Source organism: Telopea speciosissima, chromosome 11 (assembly GCF_018873765.1).
Source record: "Telopea speciosissima isolate NSW1024214 ecotype Mountain lineage chromosome 11, Tspe_v1, whole genome shotgun sequence".
NCBI classification, from domain to species: Eukaryota; Viridiplantae; Streptophyta; class Magnoliopsida; order Proteales; family Proteaceae; genus Telopea; species Telopea speciosissima.
Window position 1 is genome coordinate 17,137,355 of NC_057926.1, and position 18,769 is coordinate 17,156,123.

General features: G+C 48.5%; 1 long non-coding RNA gene across 1 annotated transcript in view; it reads left to right on the top strand.

Annotated features, from left to right (window-relative positions):
* Positions 1-18,769, top strand: part of LOC122646172 — a 35,509-nt gene that overhangs the window by 4,665 nt on the left and 12,075 nt on the right. Inside the window, exon 2 of the long non-coding RNA XR_006330568.1 lies at positions 12,634-12,636. This is a non-coding gene — a long non-coding RNA (uncharacterized LOC122646172). The remainder of the gene's footprint in view (positions 1-12,633; positions 12,637-18,769) is intronic.

Genomic DNA, 18,769 nt, shown 5'->3' on the forward strand with positions numbered 1-18,769 from the left:
TCTAACAAAGCTGCCATATCTGCTCTTCTTTGCTCTTCCAGAGAAATTATTCTAGTAATAGTTTCTCCCATAATGGGATTGTCACTACTTTTTGATCTCTTAGATGATCCCATAGCACTCTTCTTTTTCAACTTCTTCTTCTTTATATTTGCCAACCTAATTGGGTCATCGTCATCATTTGAGTCATCGAGATCCAAGTCTACAACATTATGGGAAGCAAATACCCCCTTTGGTGTTGTTGGTGACCGTTCATCAGTAGTGCAAACCGTACCAACCCCATCAGCAACAACTCTGTGAAATAATTCACATAATTCTTCTTCATTTTGCAAGGGGGCATTCTTAAAGTGCTTTTCGTGGGGATGTTTTTGCAATTTTATTTTGACATGAAATAAGTATCCAATATTATATAGGATTATAAACAGGAAATTAAAATTTGATTTGTTATGTGAGCGATTTACCTTTACAAAAGCCTTCCAATGCTCATCACTAGGTGGATCAACGGTTCCTAGATCAGTGTTCCACCCCCAACCGCTTGTATTATTTTTTAAATACAACCATGCTTGCCACATAGATTTCAAAATATTCAATTTATTCTTAAGTTGCATCATGGTTACTTTCTTCTCGAATCTTTGGTTGAATTCTTTCAAGATGCGGGCCCAACCATCCTTCGTGAAAGATGTATTCAGCTTGTACCCGATGCGTGAACAATCAAGTCCAATATTGATTAGTATTTTTATCTTCTCATCAGTCCAAAAATAGGATGACTCTCTTATACCCTTTTTGTCCTCCTTCATACCTACTTCAACCTCCTTTCCATGATCCATCTGAAATAATTTATGTTTCTAAGAAATTATGTTTAAAGATAATACAACAACCAATAATTCATTTTCATAATAAACTAAAATAATTTCATGAATAGAGGGCATGAAAAGAATGGAAACTAAAGTAATTTCATGAGCCTGGTCTTCTTATGGTCATGAGCCTAGATCAATACTTGCTTTTGTTCTCCATACAGATTACTATCATTAGAGTCTAGATCAATACTAGCTTTTTGGTTCTCCATATAGGTTACTATCATTAGGGTCTAGATATCAATACTTGCTTTTTTGTTCTCCATACAAGGTTATATAATGAAAACATGTTCAAAGGCACTTACATAGAAAGAACAAAAAAAAGGAAGAAAAATCATGTTCAGAATTTTAGTAAAAGGTTTATTCAGAGAAGTTTTTACTCTTGAGATGGTACCTGTTGCGTCAAGAAATCGTCGAGCGGTCCTCCGAGTGCCGTCACCTGCAAGTGGACCAAGGGGTCAACAGAGAGAACCGGTGTGGTTCCGGCCTGGGGCTCTCCGATGCCAAAGTTAGATCTCCTGAGCAAACAGATGAATAGTAATTATTCAATATGAGTTTAGATGTCCCTCTAGGGGGTTTTGTACCTTGCCTTTTATAGTAGTGTATGGCGGTGTGGGGAGTCCCAGTTTGATGGCGATTGTGCCGTTGAGTGGATAGAGGCCCTGGGTAACGGGGCTCTATCCTGATTGGCCATTTCCCCGCGGGAGGGAGTGTCCTGGTGGTATCAAGATCCTTGCTGGATAGATACCCGCGTGTGGTGATAACGTTATTGGTGCTTGAATCTGTCTGGGTGACGTGACTTCTAAGCGGTGGCCTAGAGTCCTGGTGGTGACATGAGTCTGCAGTGACACGATTGGGTCATAGACGAGTGGCCCCAGTGTCCGTGTACATCACGTCCACGTCCACGATGCCGCGCCTGGGTGAGAGGCCACGCCTGGGTGAGGCCGCTCCTGGGTGTAGGCCGCGCCTGGGTGTAGGCAGCGCCTAGGTGAGGCCGCACCTGGGTGAGGCCGTGCCTGGGTGAGACCGCGCCTAGGTGAGGCCGCGCCTGGTGCAGGCCGCGCCCAGGTGGGACCCCCAGTTCATTCTCCTTAGTTCTGGAGTGGGTCGCCCTGTGACACGTGGCAGCCGTTGATTGGTCCGGTGAATCTTGGATGTATCATTTGCCCCCCACTCTCTTGAGATAGGATGTCCAAGAGAGTAGATGCCTTTACATAGTGAGGGGTCCGCTGCAAATAAACTTTCTTTACGGGGCTTGCCTATAAATCTATTAGTGAGGTAGGAGAGGTTGGGGGTTCAAACCTTTCCTCCTACACTTTTTCTTCTTTTGTTTTTTCATTTCTCTTTCTTACTTTTTGTCTCCCATTTTTCTCTTCTTTAATTTCCCCTTTGCATTCCACTTTTTGTCTTTTGTCCTCTTTTTGGTGCCCACCATGTGCTTGTCTTTGCGTCACCTAGACTAGTATCCATTTTGCTTGATTTTGGGTCCTTGTGTTTGCTTTGTGCTCACTTGGTGCCTTGTTTGCTTGGAGGGCTTGAGTGGTGCTTGGCTTAAGTGCCTTGCCTCTGGTGGTCTCTGTCACTTGATCGTGCCAGTGGTGTGGCTGCGTCGTCGTGTGCCTGCCTCCTCATGCGATCGCCTTCCCCCTGAGGTAAGTTCGACCCCTTCCTCTTTCTTTTTCTTTTTCTTTTTTTTTTTTATGCAGGGCTGCGGCTAGGTGAGGCCGCGCCTGCGGGTGTGGCCGCGCCTGTGGGGCGTGAGGTCGTGCCTGCGGGCACCGAGGCCTCACCTGTGGGGCGTGAGGCCGCGCCTGGGTCGCCGCTCTTATGGGGAGTCAGGCCGCGCTGGGGAGGCCACGCCTATGGGGTGTGCAGGCTGCGCCTGGGTCGCCACGCCTGTGGGGCGTGAGGCCGCACCTGGGTGGCCGCGCCTGTGTGCATGGGGCTGGGCTTGGGGTGGCCGCACCTGCAGGTGTGAGGCCACTTGGTCATCGCGCCTGCGTGAGGCTGCGCCCGGGTGGCCGCCGCCTGAGGGTGTGAGGCTGCGCTCATGGTTCTTCACTTTTCTTCTTCTTGTCTGTGATGGATCTGCTGTTTATACTTTGCAGGTGGCCTTCATTTCATTTTTCTTGCTAGCTTCTCGTCTGGGAGATCGCTTTCTCGAATAAGTAGTCCATTCCTCTTTTATCGTTCATGTCATTTTCGGGTGACCTTGGCCCTGCTTCAGTCGGAGTTGGATCTTCAGAGGAGCGTTCCCTAGGATCGCCTTCTTCTGTGGGTACTCCATTCTCTATACCCTCCCCCAGTGCTATTGATGGAGGTGTGGGACCTTCTAGTGTCTCTGGTCCCAGTAGGGATCATAGGCCCTCTGGGGCAACATCCTCAGTCGCCGGTCCTGCTGATAGGTTGGGCCATGTTGCTAGTATCTTGTCACCTTCTAACTTGGTCTCCCTCCGTGAGGAGTTCCATATTCCCGCTGAGGTCATGTTGCGTACTCCTGGACCTGGCGAGTATGCCTTCTCTCACCATGCGGATGAGATCTGTCTCTACCGTTCCTTTTTTCTCCAGGGCCTTCGCCTTCCTATCCCTTGCTTTGTCGAGTTGGTGTTAGAGCATTGGCACCTCACCCCTGGGCAGGTGTTGCCCAATTCTTGGAGGGTGATCTTGGATTTCTATGTCTTTTTTGCCCACCTGGGGCGTGCTGCTACTATTCCCCTATTCTCCCACTTTTATCTGTTGAAGAAAGGGAATCATGGATGTTATCACTTTGCTCACCGCATGCTCAAGGGGCCCTATGCCTCTGTGGAGCTTCTCACGGGGATCACTAGCAATGTGAAGTATTGGAGGGGTCGCTTCTTTTTTGCCACGGTCCTTCGATTCCCACTACGGACTGTTAGGGAAGTCCTTGACCTTAAGAGGGTCAATTAGGGGCTTGAGCTGAGTGATTTTGAGGGTGACTCCCTCAAGCTGTGCCTGGGTCACGATCCGTTCCACATCCAGGAGTTGGACTCGGAGGCCTTCCTGTCCCTTGGGAAGTTGAGTCCTGGTAAGAGCACTGTCTTTTGTACTTGATTGGCATGTTTGTATTTGAATATATATGTCATCTGATTGGTTGAGCGGTCTATGCAGTGGATGTGCGTCTGGACTTCAGTTTGCTCTGTGGCAATCTACGGAGGAAGGCCGCTTCTTAGGGTGGTCCATCTGCTGGAGTGGCCGATGTTGGTGGTCCTTCTGCGCCTGTGGCTGTTGGAGCGAAGCGGAAGGGTGGTCTAGGACATGCCCACGTGATGAGCTCTGGTGTGCATGTCCTCTTTCCCTGTACTTCTCCTGATGATGATGGCGTTTTAGGCTTTGTGCCTCTGCCTCCCTCTGTCGCCCCTTTCGGGTCTTCTGCATTGCCCCTCTCCAAGGGGAAAGGGGTGAGTTCCTCTAGTGGTACTGCCACTGATCTTCTCGCGCTGGATGAGTCCTTGGTGATCACCTTGGGCGTGGGTGGACAGGGGTAGGCTCCCTACCGCGAGGGTGGCCTTGCAGAGGCTTAGTAATGCGTGTCTGGCCTAGACTCTCTACCATGATATGGCTTCGGTGAGTTATCCCTTTTTTGCCTCGTCATGTTCGCTGCTCCACTTATGCTTAGATTGTTTTATCGCTTGCCATGTTGATTGTAGGTCCATCACCGTGTTGCTGAGGCGGTGCTTCGATTGGAGAGTCATGCTTCTCACGAGGTGCAGATACAGCGTACCCTGCGTGATGTAGAGAGGGAGCTCCAGGGACAGATCGATGCCAAAGAGAGGGTCGAGGCCGACGTGCAGAGGGCATCAGGGGAGCTCGCGGTGGCATCCGAGAAGCTCCTAGAGGTGTCGGAGGAGCTTCGTGTGACCTCTGCTGGTGCGGCCGAGAGCTCGGCTAGGGTTCTTGCCTTGGAGGAGGAGCTTCATTCGTTGAGGGGGAGACATGAGGCGAAGCTGGCATCTGCAGGCGAGCGAACTGTGGCTGAGTTTCAGGCGTTCTCGGTACTGTATCAGGCGCAGCTTCAGCCTGCCTATGAGGGAGGGGTCCGGGACTTAGCCGCTTGTGTCCTGGAAGTGACCCCCGATTATGACTTCTCTGTCTTGGGGTTCTCTGAGTTTACTGCGGTGCTTCCAGGCATAGCGGTGGTGGAGAGCGTTCCAGTGTCAGAGGTGGAGGCTGCCCTGCCTGAGGGGGTGCTGCTACGCATCTTTTTGAGGTGGACATGATGTCTCCTGCTGGGTCGATGGTGACCCACCCCTCTGTGGTCCCTTGACCCTACGGTCGTACCAATCTTGTAGACGTCTTGACCTTTTTCCTTTTTGAACTTGAGTTATAACTATTATGACTTCTTTATGTGATCGTTGTTGCTTTTCTTTGATTGCATTGTCTCTTGGTGGTTGTTTGCGAGTTGATGCCCTATGACCCTTGATAATCATGGGATTTTGGTAGTGGCGTTGCGCCTTGGTGGTCATCGGACCTTGGTGGCATAACGCCTTAGGCGTAGAGCCTCAATGGTGGCATGACGCCTTAGGCATAAAGCCTCGGTGGTGGCATGACGCCTTAGGCATAAAGCTTCGATGGTGGCATGACGCCTTAGGCATGAAGCCTCAGTGGTGGCATGACGCCTTAGGCATGGAGCCTCAGTGGTGGCATGACGCCTTAGGCATGAAGCCTCAGTGGTGGCATGACGCCTTAGGCATGAAGCCTCAGTGGTGGTATGACGCCTTAGGCATGAGGCCTCAGTGGTGGCATGACGCTATAGGCATAAAACCTCAGTGGTGGCGTGACGCCTTAGGCATGAAGCCTCAGTGGTGGTATGTTGCCTTAGACATAAAGCCTCGATGGTGGCATGACGCCTTAGGCATAAAGCCTCAGTGGTGGCATGACGCCTTAGGCATGAAGCCTCAGTGGTGGCATGACGCCTTAGGCATGAAGCCTCAGTGGTGGCATGACGCCTTAGGCATAAAGCCTCAGTGGTGGCATGTTGCCTTAGGCATAAAGCCTCCGTGATGGCGTAACGCCTTGGTGTCGTGGCAGTGATTCGATTGAGTGGTAGAAGAAGACAAGTATTCCTGAAACACCTCTTTATTTTGAATGAAAATTTTCAAATTGCCCTTGAAACAGTGATATTGTCTACTGCTACTACTGCTACTACTTAACTGCTACTATTGATGGAGCTATTTGCTTCTACTGGTAATACTTCTTCAGGTGTTCTGAGTTCCAGGTACGGTCTACCTTCTTGCCCCCCGGAGTCTTCAAGCGGTAGGTCCTAGACGTATCTGCTTGGAGACTATGTAGGGTCCTTCCCAGTTGGCTGACAGCTTCCCTGTCTTTTGTGGCTGTGATGCACTTGCCCTCCGTAGGACTAGATCTCCCTGGTGGAATAGCCTTTCCTTGACCCTGGCATTACAGTATCTGGCAGTACGTTGTTGGTAGGCGACGTTCCTTAGTAGTGCTCTCTCACGAACCTCATCTATAAAGTCTAGGTTCGCCCGTAGTCCGTCGATATAGGTACATTCGTTGAAGTGCAAAACCCTATGGGACATGGCGCAGACCTCTACTGGCACCAATGCTTCAGTGCCATATGCTAGGCGGAATGGGCTCTCTCCTGTGGGTGTCCGTACTGTAGTTCGGTACGCCCACAGGATACTTGGTAGCTCTTCGACCCATTTTCCTTTGGCTCCCTCTAGCCTTTTCTTGACTCCTTCCAGTAGTGTTCTATTGGTGACCTCCACCTGACCATTGGCCTGTGGGTATGCTACCGATACAGGCCGATAGTCGATGTTGTAGCTGTGACAGAATGCTTAAAATTTGGGGTTGTTGAATTGTTTGCCATTGTCTAAGATGAGGATCTGTGGTACCCCAAACCTGTAGATGACGTCGTCGCGGACAAACTTCTCCATCTCTGTCTCTGTTATCTTGGCCAAGGGTTTAGCTTCGACCCACTTGGTGAAGTAGTCAATCGTGACGACCAGGTACTTTCTGTTTCTCGGTGCTGCGATGAAGTTGCCTAAAATGTCCAGTCCCCATATGGCAAAAGGTATGGGGTTGAGGATTGATGTCAGCTTGGTGGCGGGTAGATGGGGTACTGGGGCGAACAACTGACATTGCTCGTACTTCTTGGCACATTGATGGCCTCCTCTTGCATTCGTGGCCAGTATAGTCCCTAGCGGAGGATTTTGTAGGCTAGGGCTCGTCCCCCCATGTGGCTTCCACATATCCCCTCATGGACTTCTGCAAGAGCGTACTCTGCCCCCTTGGGTCCTAGGCACCGGGATAGTGGTGATGTTGCCCCCCGCTTGTACAGTACCCCGTCTAGGACGGTGTACTTTGTAGCTCTCATCCTGATCTTCCTTACCTCGGCCTTGTCTTCTGGTAAGACGTCGTTCTGGAGGTAGTTGAGTAGAGGGTCCATCCAGCTAGGTCCCTCCTCGATTTCGTTAACCTGCTTTTCCTTATACGTTGGCTCATGCAGGATCTCAACATAGACTGCGCTAGCCAAATTTCAGAGTTCCTTATTGGCTAGCCTGGATAGGGCGTCGTTGGCCGCGTTCTCATCCCTAGGAACTCGAACCATCTCAAACTTCACGAAACCCTCGATCAATGCTTGAGCACGTGCTAGGTATGATGCCATCCTATCATCTTTCGCCTCATACTCTCCATTCACCTAATTCACCACAAGCTGGGAGTCGCTCCGGGCGGATAGGTGTGTGACTTGGATGGCTCTGGCCACCCGGAGTCCAGCTAGTAGTGCTTCGTATTCTGCTTCATTATTGGATGCTTGGAAGGTGAATCAGAGAGCATATTGGATACGGAATCCTTCGGGGCTGGTTAATATGAGGCCAGCGCCGCTTCCCGCCGCGTTACTCGACCCATCCACAAACATGTCCCACGATCCACGATCATTATCCTCGGGCTCCCCTATCTCTGGTTCAATCTCAGACAGGGTACACTCTATAATAAAATCTGCAAGAGCTTGGCCTTTGATGGCTGTCCTTGGTTGGAACCTGATGTCATGCTCACTTAACTCCACCGCCCCTGCTATTAATCGTCCGGAGACATTTGGCTTGTGGAGTATCTTCTTCAGAGGTAGGTCTATGAGGATCGTGATGGTATGGGCTTGGAAGTATGGTCGTAGCTTCCTGGCAGCGATTACCAATGCATAGGCTACCTTCTTTATCCTAGTGTACCTGGTCTCTGCATCGATCAAAACATGACTGACGTAGTAAATAGGCCTTTGGACTTTGTCTTCTTCCTTCAGGAGTACTGCGCTGACCGCGACAAGGGTGGCGGCCAGGTGGAGCTGCAACTCTTAGTTAGGTTCTGGTCGCCCAAGCAGTGGTGGGCTCTCTAGGTACTCCTTCAATTATTTGAACGCCTTCTGGCACTCTTCCGTCCATGTGAAATCTTTAGGGCTTCGGAGGTTCTTCAAAGTTTTGAAGAATGGTAAGCACTTATCACCTGATCGTGACACAAACCTGGAAAGGGCGGCGACCCTTCCATTTAACCTCTACACTTCCCTGATCGTCCGAGGAGGTGGCATCTCTTAGATGGCCTTGATCTTGGATGGGTTGGCTTCTATTCCACGTACTGAGACCATGAACCCCAGGAATTTTCCTGACGTTACACCGAAGGTGCACTTTGCCGGGTTTAGCTTCATCTGGTTCCTCCTCAGTACTGTGATTGCTTCCTCTAAGTCGGTCAGGTATTGGTTAGCGTGGATGCTTTTCATGAGCATGTCATCCACATATACCTCCATGTTGCACCCGATCTGCTCCTCGAACATCTTGTTGACCATCCTCTGATAGGTGGCCCCTGCATTCTTCAACCCAAACGGCATGACGTTGTAGCAGTAGTTCTCTTTGTCCGTCCGGAATACGGTGTAGGACTCATCACCCTCATGCATGAGGATCTGGTTGTACCCGGAGTAGGCATCCATAAAACTCAACATCTCATGGCCAGCGGTGGCGTCGATCAGTAGGTTGATCCTGGGCAGTGGGTACTCATCTTTTGGGCATGCCTTGTTCAGGTCGGTGTGAGCTTTGGTACCATGACCATGTTTGTGAGCCAGGTTGGGAACTTCTCCTTTCTAATGAATCCTGATTGGCTTAACTTCTCGACCTCTTCCTTGATTGCTGCTTATCGATCGAGGGCGAAGTTACGCCGCTTCTGTTGAATGGGCTTCCTGGTTGGGTCGACATGTAGTCGGTGCTCCGCTATGGAATGTGGTATTCCCGACATGTCGGAGGTCGACCATGCAAAGACATTCATGTTCGTTTGGAGGAGGTGTCCAAGCCCTTCTTTCTGTTCCTTGCTTAGTAGCTAGCCGACCTGAACGACCTTGGAGGGGTTGTCCCGGCTGAGGGGCCATGGGATGAGGTCTTCCACTGGTCTTCCCCTTCTCTCTGTCAGTTCATCTCTTTGGTCACTGACCATGTTCTCTAGGCAGAGTGTCATTCCACGGGTGTTACCATTGTTCTTTTTCATGAAGGTGGCGTAGCACTCCCTTGCTTTCTTCTGATCTGCTCGGACTTCGCCTACCCCATTCTTGGTGGGGAACTTCATCTTCAGGTGAAGTGGCGATATGACTCCTCTAAGGGCTGTCAGAGATGGTCACCCTAGGAGGCCGTTGAAGGACACCACAGACTTGACTACCATAAAATTCACCATGATGGTCACTTATCGAGGGTGTACCCCGAAGGTGACGGGTAGTTTTATGGTACCTCTGATGGAGACTGTGACACCTAAGAATCCATGGAGGTAAGTGGGCTCTGGTTTGAGCTAATCATCCCCGAACCCAAACTGTCGATAGGCGTCCAAGGAGAGTACGTCAACAGACGCCCCTATGTCTATCAGTACCCTGTGTACAGGTCGGTTAGCTACCTCCACCTGTACTACCAGGGCATCTTCATGTGGGAAGTTTAGTCCTTCTAGGTCTTCATCCGAGAAGGAGATTACCGCCTCAGTCTTGGCTATCTTGCTTGGCTTCTCTGCCACTCCCACGAACCTGGCATGAGCTTTAGCTTTTCTGGTGGACTCTTGCCCCGGTCCTCCAAGTATGGTGAGGATAGGAGGTCCCTTAGTGCCACTAGGTTCTGTTGCATCTCTCCGCTCTTCTGGGCGGTCTTTCTCTCGATCTATTCTTCTTTCTTCTCGTCTCGATTCTACTCTGTCTCCGTCGCGACCTCTGTCTCCTTGGCCTGAGCGGTTGTCATGTCTCCCCTTCACATACTTGTTCAAGCTTCCTACTCTTACAAGTTGTTCTATCTCTCTCTTCAATTGATAGCACTCCTCTGTGTTGTGCCCATTCTCTTTGTGGAAGAGACAATACTTGTTAGGGTTTCGCTTCTCTGGTCCTGCTAGCATGGGTCATGGCCAATGGAGTAGGTCACCGTCTTGGATCTGCATGAGTATCTGGGACCTGGTGGTGTTTAGTGGTGTAATCTCAGGGGTGCTTGCTCTCTCACTTCTCTCTGGGCGACGGTCTGTCCTCCCAGATGGGCGGTCGCCCTTCTCTTGTTGACGCTCTGTCCTCGACCTCTTACCCTCTTTGCGGTCATCAGGTGCTGACCTCTTGTTGTCCTGCGGCTTGGCCTCGATTATTTTTGTTCTAGCTTATAGTACCTCGACCATATTTGCAAACTTGTTCCACCGCTCCAGCAGCTCTTTTATAGTCCTAGTCTCATGACGTGCTAGGTCCTTGATCAGGTCCAGATCCCTGATGCCTCCTGCTAGGGCTGCATGCTGTGTCTGGTCATCCAAGTCTCGAACCTCTAGGGACTCCTTGGTGAACCTTCTAACGTACTCCCTGAGAGATTCCCTAGGGTTCTGTACCACGTTCAGTAGATTGATGATGGTCTTCTTCTGCTTGACACTGCTTTGGAAGTGGCTGACGAACTGTTCGTATAGCTCTGCGAACGAGCATATAGATCTCGGTCGTAGCCTGGAGAACCATGATGTGGCTGCTCCCTTGAGGGATGCAGGGAATGCCCGACAGGAGACCACGTCCGACCCACCATACTGCGTCATCATGCCATTAAAGTAGTTGATGTGGTCATTAGGGTCAGTGGCACCGCTGTAAAGTTCAAAGGTGGGTAGTCGAAACCTAGAAGGTAGCGTGGCTGACATGATCTCTGCCGAGAATGGGTGTTGTCCAAGTATGGAATGTGTCTCGCCTTTGGTTTGCTTCTTCAACCCTTCCAGCTTCTCATCCAGGTCGCGGAGTCTTCAATTGAGCTCCTTGTCCCGTGTCTGTCCCTCATGCCTGGCCGGGTGTTCGCTGCGACCCCGTTCACGCTCTCTCCTGGATGTCCCCTCCCGCCTTGAGTGTTGGTGGGATGGTGAATGGTTACGCCATGACGAACCCTGTCGTGAAGGTGAGGGGCTTTCCTCTCTGTAGGTCCGGCTTCATTATGGTATGTGACCTTCTTCAAGTCGTCCGTCGAACACAGACCTCCGGACCGATCTCTGCTGGCTAGACACCCTCGCCCTTGGTGTTGGCGTCATCCCATGTTCTGACTGTGGCGAGAGGTCTCTTGTTCTCCTGGGATGCTGGGAACGCTCCCCCCGCTGCGGAGTGGGGGTTGCCCGTTGCGCAAGTCTCTCTGATCTCACGCCCTTGGGAGATGATCTCCTAGGGTTCGGCTCTTGTCGAGGTACGGACCCCACCCTTGCTGATGGCAAAGTCCTTCGACGGTGAGACGTTGCACGCTGTGTCAAGTATTCTCGAAAGAGTCGTTGTTCATCGAGGATCTGTCATTGCAGATTGTTGATCTGACCCACAGTGGCTGGAGCATTGGGGTCAGGTATCACCTCCACCACCACATCGTCTGCCTCGTCATTGTTGGGCTTGTCGACCACAAACTGGTCATTAAAGGGGATCTCTTCCTCCGGAGGGACATGGTCCTGGTCATTGGCTCTAAGGCGAGAGCACTTTGGGGGTGGTGATCCATTCCTTGCTCCGTTGTTGGTGGTAGTAGTCTTCCTTCGTGCCATTGAATGAATATGGAAGTGAACTAGTAGCTGTAATGGCTAGCGTCGTTCCCACAGACGGCACCAATCTGTTGCGTCAAGAAATCATCAAGCGGTCCTGCGAGTGCCGTCACCTGCAAGTGGACCAAGGGGTCAACAGAGAGAACCGGTGTGGTTCCGACCTGGGGCTCTCCGATGCCAAAGTTAGATCTCCTAAGCAAATAGATGAATAGTGATTATTCAATATGAGTTTAGATGTCCCTCTAGGGGGTTGTGTACCTTGCCTTTTATAGTAGTGTAGGGCGGTGTGGAGAGTCCCAGTTTAATGGCGATTGTGCCATTGAGTGGATAGAGGCCCTGGGTAACGGGGCTCTATCCTGATTGGCCATCTCCCCGCGGGAGGGAGTGTCCTGGTGGTATCAAGATCCTTGTTGGATAGATACCCGCGTGTGGTGATAACGTTATTGGTGCTTGAATCCGTCTGGGTGACGTGACTTCTAAGCGGTGGCCTAGGGTCCTGGTGGTGACCTGAGTCTGCAGTGACACGATTGGGTCATAGACGAGTGGCCTTGGTGTCCGTGTACATCACGTCCGCATCCACGATGCCGCGCCTGGGTGAGAGGCCGTGCCTGGGTGAGGCCACGCCTGGGTGCAGGCCACACCTGGGTGAGGCCGCTCTTGGGTGCAGGCCGCGCCTGGATGCAGGTCGTGCCTGGGTGAGGCCGCGCCTGGGTGAGGCCTTGCCTAGGTGAGGCCGCGCCCGGGTGGGACCCCCGGTTCGTTCTCCTTGGTTCTGGAGCGGGTCGCCCTGTGACACATGGAGGCCGCTGATTGGTCCGGTGAATCTTGGATGTATCAGTACCAAGGGTTTATTCACCCATGAATCTCTTTTCCCACAACTTTTATTGCTGTTAAGTGGGACTCTTTTTGAATTGTTAATATGTTGTTTTAAGAGAAGATTTGTTTTAAAAAGTCTTAATCTTTTGTTTGGTTGATGTTGATGTAGCATCCATATGTATATGGAGTGCTAGTGTTTGAAGCAATGGCTACCTTCGTTGGTCAAGTCTCAGTATTATCTCTCATTGCCATTTTTGGTGCTACTACCATAGCAATGGTATAGTTGCATTCTCCTGCTCTTATACCCTAATCTGATTTTTGGGTTTTGCCATTAAAATGTTTCTAAGTTGTTTGCTTCTGTCTCTTTCTTAAACGCAGGTGACAACTGCTAGAAAGGCTGTGACTCTACTATTATCATACTTGATATTCACAAAGCCTTTAACTGAACAACATAGAACATGGTTGTTGCTCATAGCTATGGGCATCATAATGAAGCTTTTGCCTGAGAACAACACCAAAACTACTGCTTCCCCTGCCATTGCCAAGATGGGGAAGTATTCCTTCAAAGAAGTGAACCCTTCAAATGGCAATCAAGAGGATGAAGAAAAGAGGTCTTTAGTATGAGAATCAGAAATAGGCAATTTTCTCTTCTTTTGTTGTAATTTCTTAATTCTCCTGCATTTTTTTCTAATCTGAAAAATAATACAGAAAAAAAAAAAAGAGGGTAAAAATTTGGCAAGATTTGTGTCACCTTTTCTTGTTGCTTGTAATTGTAAATACCAGCATAGGTCCTATCTGTTTGTTGGAAGAGGGGTGGGGGATTTTTAATTATACCCTAATTTTATACCAAGAAGGAATTTTTCTAAGTGGTTTAAATATTTTTCATGTGGCAAAATGGGAGTATATATGATTGAATTGCAAACCTTATCTAGAGCCTTTAGACTCCTCTTCCATAGGGGAATTGCAAGCTTCTTAACAATTACTCAAATATGAGAAGAGAAGGTTTTCTACTCCAACAGTTAGAGAGGGTATCTCTACACTGATCTAAGTTTTGCTATGTGGTCGATTGTATTATTTAGACATGTACAAAATCATGTTAGGGGTAGAGCCATCCATTAGTCTCTCGACAAGATGTACATCTTAAAATTAGGTAAATGCCCATACCAGGTTCTTTTCACTCTAACAGCAAATCATACTTTTTTGTACAGAGTTCATAGTCCTTATCCTTTGTGGGGATTAAATGCTTCACTGTATTATTAAGAGCACACCCTTGTTTACTCTGTTTTTTTTTTTTTTTTTAATATAAAGTAAGGTTAAGAGAATGGCAAAGAAACATAAAATGGCAAAGAACAGAAAATGGGAATAAAGTCATAAACACAATTACCACATTAAAGAGAAAACAACACGTTAAGCTGCTGACTTCATCTTGTTTTCTCGGAGATTAAGTCAGCATAACAAAGGAAGGGTTTCTTGAAAAAGACCCTTTCAAGAATCTCATGACCCTATGGGTTGGCCGGTTGGGGTTGGATTAGAAATTGGAATACAGAGAGAAAACTCCCAAATTGTCCAAACAGAGAGAGAGAGTGGTAGGCTTGCCTCAGAACAAATATGAACTCAATACAAGGCTTGTGGCTGACCAAATATTCGAACCAAACTCAAGAGTGGTGAGAATTTGCATAACCAAAGTCAGAAATCAAAACTCTATATATATACAGAGGGAGAGGGAGAGAGAGAGAGAGAGAGAGAGAGACCCAAATGATGTTGTAATAGAGGGAAGGAGGCCGCAGAGAGTTGAGTTTTAGGGTTGGAGGCGGCAGAGAGTTCAGTTTAGGGTTCGAAGAGGTAGAGAAGAGAATAGAGATAGAGACTGAGAGAGGAGGGTTTTGTTTTCTTATTTTTAGTGGATAATTTACAATTTTAACCTCACAATAGAGCTGTTGTTAAAGACCAATTTACACGTGCTTTTTAATGTTCTTAACTTCAGCGCACAAATAGCGAAAAACACTTTTCAGCCAAAAATCATAAATGGCTTTCAACCTCTTTTTGTTTTTTGGTTTTTTTCAATCCTTTTTAAATAGAAACAGGTTCCATAAATGATACCAAATGCAACCAAAAACGTTTTTTAAGTCAAAAATAAAAAATAAAAACTATACCAAAGATGCCCTTATAGGAGATTAGGGTTTTTCGTTTTCTAAACCAATTTAAATCCTACGGTTCTAACAAAAACAAAAAACTTAAATCCTACGGTACAAAATATAGACCCCCAAAAGCCCAACCTATAGCACAGGGTCGGGTTGGGTCGGGCTGGGCTGGGCTAAGCATGGGGCCTAAACCTGAACCCGACCCGGCCCTGCCAGGGCCAGGGTAATGCTAAACCCAATCCAACCCTTCGGGTTGAAAAATCAGGGTCGGATGCGAGCTAGGCTCAGGGCAGGTTCGGGTTGGCCGGGCTTTTTTGATAGGCCTAGTGGGGGCGGGGTGGGGCTAGGAAGGGGGGTGGTGGTAGTGGTGGTGAGACCATTAGGAGAAGAAGAAGGATGGTGTTTTATTTTTAACATGAAATTACTACATTGCCCATCAAATTACCCATCTGCACATTAAAGAGCAAGAATGAAATCAAATGAAAAAGAAATTGTGAAATAGCTAGTCAGCTATTTCAGAATTGCTATTTCAGTGAAATAAGGTGCAAAATCAAACCAAACAATTCCGAATAGAATCACTCCATGAAACTGAAATAGAAATCATACCAAATTAGGCCATAGATGATCTACAAAAGCTTGGGTGCATAAAATTTTTTCCTATTTAGGAGTTTCCCAATGAAACTAGTCGTTTTGGTTGTTTCTTTGGCCTGGTTTCTCGGTTTCTAATGTTGTCATACATTGTATCCATATAGCCATTTCTCCTTTGTAATAATTTTTTTATTTATTCCCACCCCCCCCCCCAAAAAAAAAAAAAAACAAAAGGTGATGCAATCATAGTATTTGAACCAGACTAAGCAGTGGTTGAACCGGATTAAACAAGAACCATCTGCTTTTCCGGTTTAGTTTAGGCATAAAATCACCAAGATTGGAACCGAAATCAACCAGCTTGTTTTCAATGAATCATTCGGTTTCAAACGTCCCTTTTACAAACCCGTCTACTTCTGTTTGACAATTCCCAAAGGCAGCATTTGGTTGCAATGGATGATTCCAAACTTACTTGTAGTTGTAAACAACTATTGGCAATAGCTTGTTGATGGAGAACTTGAATAAAAATTGAATCTTTGACTCAAACTAGAAAGTAGAATTTGACGAGAACCACCTAGGCTTCACACCGTAAGGTGTCGATTGGATCAGACACCAATCCCACCAACCTTGATCAACACAAGACAAATCTCCAATGGAAGAAAGCAGCAAAAAGCTTTTTCATTATCAAAATTCGTATCCAATACTTGCCCCCTTTACAGCCTTATATACAAGACTCAAAATAGACTCCTACACTAAAAAAAAAGGCCTAACCCAATCCTTAACTTGTTAGGTAACCTAAACTGACTAGGAAAGTAAAATAACAAAAAAAATAGACTCGAAACATGGCTGGACTTATAGAGTCCTAAACCAGTCCTACTTAAATAGTCACATGACCACTAATTACATAAAAATAAAACTAAGTAAGGAATCCCGCATGTAACCTAATTACCCATATTTTAGGCCCTCAAAAGTGGCCTACTATATAGAAACCCATGGGATCAAAGGCCCAACATGTATAGAACCCAACCCTATACTTATTCCTAATAAAACAAGCCTATTTCGGTGATGAATCAGCATCGTTATTATTCTTCAAGAACTTGGTTAAATTTCTTGCAGCTTTCTTTATTGTTAAAGTGTGTATCATGGGGGTGTGTTCCGTGGAACAATGTAACATGGGATCATGTCTGAGTTATACTTAGTTGTTATGTCTATTTAGTTATTTCCTATTGTGATTAAACTTAGGAGGTTATTTACTTTTATTGTAATTAGGCACTGTACTTAGTCTTTAGCTCTTAGTTGACTTTCTACTAAGAGTTGGTTACTATTTTATACAAAGCTAATAGCCAGTCCATGACAGAAAAATTCTATTGTTTTCTGGCTCTTATGTCTTCTTTTTCATAGGTTCTGGTTGTTGAGATCAAGATTTGTCACATTTATCATTTAGCCTACTTTCAAAATGTCGTGCAACCCTAATTCTTAATAGTCTCTATGTTGGAGGCTCTGATTCTGGGTCTGCCCTAATTTCCGAAGTCACAACATCACCCCCCACTTGGTACTCCATCAAACTCATACTTACCTATAGGATATTTCTGGCCCATCTAAGATAGTTGGTGGTGATAAGGCATAAAACCACCTCACCAATCGAAAGCTGCAACGTGGCCGAGCCGAGGACAGTCCGATAATCGAACCGAGCCGGGCAGAGTCAGCCCGACCCGACCACCGACAGATCTGACATTCCGTCTCCTGTGTGCCGAGCACCCACGCCATGGAGCGCCACCCAGGTCGGCCAAGGGCCCCAGGGCTGACCTCACATTAGTAGGCCAAGGCCGAGGCCGAGCATTGAGGCCACGGCCACCCCAGGACCGAGCTCTGAGGCCGACCACCAGGCCGACCACCGAGGCTGAGCCCTCCACCGAAGCTATCTTAACGGCCTATCGGAAATCACGGTGCCACGTCAGTACCACCCGAATATCCCAGGATATGGATCGAGCCACGATCTCATCACGATACCGAATCACACTCTCACTAGGACTCTTACCTTAACGAGAGTCCGACTCCAAAAATGACTCTCCACTTCGCTCTACGTGAGAGACCCTTCCAAAAGAGGAACTCCTACCATACTAGGACTCTCCCAACCACCTCACCTCATCCTATAAATACTCAGGTATGGAGCTCAAATGCTCATCTCACTTTTTACTAGCTGTTACACTGTTGCACTGGAGACCTGACTTGAGCGTCGAAGATTCCTAGGCCGAAGCCACACCGGCTCTATTGCGCTTACTCGGTTTTTGGTAGGCTCATTCATGGGTGAACCGGGCAGCGGAGGTTTTCACACGCAATAGATTTGGTGCTATCTGTGGGAACGACGTCAACCAGTCGTCGTCGTTTCTGCCAATCCAAGGAGCGAAGATAATGGTGGTGCAAACGAGATCAGGGCAACATGGCTCAGCCTCCTATGGGGATGAGCCACAACCTGACCAACAGGCGAGACGTTTGCCACCTCCTGAAAAGTTGCAACAAGGCACGACCGAAAGACCCCCGCGATGGGGAGGAGCGCAGCCCAGCGTGGGTGCCACAGCCAATTTGATTCCACTGTCGGACGGTGGAAATGGAGGAAGTGTACTGGACACAACGGCCATGGAAGGTCAACCTCGAGGTAAGCCTATCCCGAATGGGCTGACCTTGTCGCCGTTGCCGCCTTTGCAGGACAATTTGGACCCCGAAGCACCGATGAACAATTGGCAACTCATGGACCTTCAGCTCCAATTGCTGCACACCAACGAGATGTTGCGAACCTTTATGGGACAAATGGCTCAGGGTGGGTTGTTGGGTCAGCCGCCAGTGGCACCTCCCTTGGCCCCCGCACTCATCAAGGGAAATGCGTAGCAAAATAGAGGCCGGCATCGGGCAGACTCGAGCTGAGCAGCTTTGTCTCATCCGTCGCGACAGAGGACCCCTCCTCGACGTCCAAATAGGAGCGCTTGATGGGACGAGCAAGAGCATCCTCAGAACCCAAGAGCTAGGTGAGAGATCGAAGCAACGACGTCGGCCGCTAGAAGGTTAGTATTTTCTGCTTGACTAGGAGAAAATGGCAGCCTGAAGGACACCGAGGGCGGGGGGATGAACTGAATACCGAGAAGAGCAACAGAGGAGCCCCCGCGGGTCCAATCGCCAGGGGGAAAGAAGGAGGGGTGAGGCCGACAGAGCTGACCACAATGGCCGACCTTGGAGAGATGACCGCTCAAGCCAATCCTGAGCCGAAGAGAACGATGGCCAACCTCGTTCGGTCGAGCAAGGTAATTTTTACCTAGATGAAGGTCACCATGGCCAACCTCGATTGGAGGAAGTGGAAGACCGACACCAAGCCGGGGA